This window comes from Phoenix dactylifera, chromosome 10 (genome assembly GCF_051530095.1).
Source record: "Phoenix dactylifera cultivar Ajwa chromosome 10, Ajwa_hap1_PhDact_Kaust_v1.1, whole genome shotgun sequence".
NCBI classification, from domain to species: Eukaryota; Viridiplantae; Streptophyta; class Magnoliopsida; order Arecales; family Arecaceae; genus Phoenix; species Phoenix dactylifera.
The window spans coordinates 1487501-1490776 of record NC_143199.1 but is presented as its reverse complement, the minus strand read 5'-3'; positions in this window follow the sequence as shown (position 1 = coordinate 1490776).

The following is a 3276-nucleotide window of genomic DNA, read 5'->3' as shown; positions in this document are numbered from 1 at the left end:
CTACCACCCCGGCGGGGCATCCGCCCAAGGCCCACCCCAAGCGTTCCAAAGTACCGAGGAGCGTTGCAAACGGGAACGGCCCGGACACACGTCCCGGTCTCACGGGATGCGCGTCCCGGTCGCACGGGTCGCGCATCCCGGGAGGGCCGACGGAGGAAGCCGGCGCACGGCCGCCGCGCGGACGGCCGGCGGCGGCGCCCATGCGCCGGGGCCTCGGCGGGCGCGTGCCGGCTCCCTCGGGGACGAACGGTGCCGGGCGCGCCCGCCGCGAGGCGACGGACTTGTGCGGAGTGGAGCGGAAGTCCCGCCGCGGCAGCAGCCGCCCCCCCTCCCTACCACCCCGGCGGGGCATCCGCCCAAAGCCCACCCCAAGCGTTCCAAAGTACCGAGGAGCGTTGCAAACGGGAACGGCCCGGACACGCGTCCCGGTCGCACGGGATGCGCGTCCCGGTCGCACGGGTCGCGCGTCCCGGGAGGACAGACCGAGCAAGCCGAGGTGCCGCTCACGGCCGCCGCGAGGGACGTACGGCGCCGGCGCCCGCGCCCCGTGGCACGGCCTAGAGCGTGCCCCCCTGCCACCCCATCGGGGCATCGGCGCAAAGCCCACCGCGGGGTAGATAACCGAAGGCAACGAGGGACGGTGGATGCACATATCCGAGCAGTGGCGATAGGGCCGGAGGGAGCACCGACAGGGCCGTGAGATTTTAAAGTACCGAGGGAATTTGCAAACCGGGCCCGCCCCTCCCCCCGTCCATCGCACGCCGATCGGGGGTCCGGCGCCCCGCGGGGGGCTGCCGGCATGCGCTCCCGGTGCAGGCATCGACGAGCCGCCCGCGACCTCCACTCGGGTCCGAGCCCCCAAGCGCGGATGCCGAAACGCGCCGGCCGCGGCAGCCCCACCCCTGCCACCCCATCGGGGCATCGGCGCAAGGCCCACCCTGGGGTAGATAACCGAAGGCAACGAGGGACGGTGGATGCACATATCCGAGCAATAGCGATAGGGCCGGAGCGAAGACCGAGGGGGTCGGGGGGTTTTAATGTTCCGAGGGAAGTTGGAAACGGGGCCCGCCCGGACGCCCGTCCCTCGCACGCCGATCGGGGGTCCCGCACCCCGCGGGGGGCTGCCGGCATGCGCCCCTAGTACAAGCATCGACGAGTCGCCCGCGACCTCCACTCGGATCCGGCGGCGCACGCGCGGATGGCGAAACGCGGCGGCCGCGGCTGCAGCCCCCCTACCACCCCGTTGGCGCGTCGGCGCAAAGCCCACCCCGGGGAGGATAACCGAAGGCGACGAGGGACGATGCATGCACATATCCGAGCAAATACCGAGAGGGTCGGGGGGAAGACCGAGAGGCAAGGGGTGTTTAGAGTACCGAGGGAAGTTGCGAAAGGGGCCCGCCCGGACGCTCGCCGCTCGCAGGCGATCCGGCGGGGCGCACGGAGGGCGCCGCCCATCGCCGGAGCTTGCTCGGTCATCTCTGCCGCACGGACACGTAAGCGCCGCCGCGCAAGGTTCGGCCGGCGGGGCGGACGGTTCGCCGCCGCAGGCCTTTCCCGCAGCCGGAACGTGGGCCCGGCGTTGCGCGCCGGCGGGCCGCGCAATCCGCCGGGGCGCACGGCGGGCGCCGCCCGTCGCCGGGGCTTCGCTCGGTCATCTCGGCCGCACGGACACGTGCGCGCAGCCGCGGAAGGTTCGGCCGGCGGGGCGGACGGTTCGCCGACGCAGGCCTCTCCCGCGGCCGGAACGCGGGACCGGCGTTGCGCGCCGGCGGAAGGCGCGATCCGGCAGGGCGCACGGCGGGCGCCGCCCGGGCTTCGCTCGGTCATCTCGGCCGCACGGACACGTGCGCGCCGCCCATCGCCGGGGCTTCGCTCGGTCATCTCGGCCGCGCCGCCACGTGCGCGCCGCCGCGGAAGGCTTGGCCGGCCGGGCGGACGGTTCGCCGCCGCAGGCCTTTCCCGCAGCATGCGCCCCTTCGCCCGAACGACCGCGGGACTCCGGTACGGCCTAGCCGTCGGCCGCCCGGCTGCAAGCCGTCGGGGCCGCTCGATCCCCGTCGCGTGCCGGCCGCCGCTCGGGCCAGCCGGCCGGCTGCCGCACGTAACCTCTGACCTCATCAGCGGTCGATCCGCACCGCGCTGGTCTTCGGTGCGGACCCGTCGGGGCCGTGCCGCGCCGGCCGTCGCATCCGGTTCCGCAGGCGCCGCCCGGTTGCCTCCCGCCCTCGTGCGCTCGCGCCGGCCGGGCGACGCGGTGCCCGCGGGACTCGGGCATGGTTGAGCCGTCGGCCGCCCGGCGGCATGCCGCCGCCGCTCCGCGCCGCGTGCCGGCTGCGCTCCTCCCCGCGCCCGTCCGCGGGCGGGCCCGCCGCCGCTCGCGCCGGCCGGGCGACGCGGTGCCCGCGGGACTCGGGCATGGTTGAGCCGTCGGCCGCCCGGCGGCATGCCGCCGCCGCTCCGCGCCGCGTGCCGGCTGCGCTCCTCCCCGCGCCCGTCCGCGGGCGGGCCCGCCGCCGCTCGCGCCGGCCGGGCGACGCGGTGCCCGCGGGACTCGGGCACGGTTGAGCCGACGGCCGCCCGGCGGCATGCCGCCGCCGCTCCGCGCCGCGTGCCGGCTGCGCTCCTCCCCGCGCCCGTCCGTGGGCGGGCCCGCCGCCGCTCGGCCTAGCCCCCCGGCTGCCGCACGTAACCTGCGACCTCGTCGGCGCTGGATGCGCGTCGTGACAGTTTTCGGTGGGGCGCCGCGGAGGCGCCGGGGGCCCATGCGACGGGCCAGGGGGCGAACGGAGGGCTCGGTCAGCCCTAACAGGGGACCGGCGACAAAGGAGCGGTCGCGCAAAGCTTCGTAAGGGACCCAGACGACGGGCCTACCGATCCGAAGCACCGCGCACGGACGCGCAGCGGGCCCACGACGGGCCGACACGGAAGGCCCGCCGCCAAGGCCGCAAAACCGACAAAGGAACCCACGGGGACGCACCAGAGCGGGCAAAGCTTTCACCGAACGGGACGGGACCGAGCCCCCGCAACAGGCGAGGGCGACGGATCCGACCAAGTAAGGCCGATCCCGCTCCACGCACGCGCGGCCGCAGGAACTTCGTGAGGGACGGGACGACCGGCCGACCGAACCGAAGCGCCGCGCACGGCCGCCGCGAGGGCCGGCCGGAGGCATAGACCGAGCGCCGCGCCAGCGGAAAGAGCGTGCCGGCTCCGTCGGGGACCACCTGCGCACGGTCCGTCCGAGCGAGCCGACGGACCGGCGCGGAAGGCCCGGCGCCG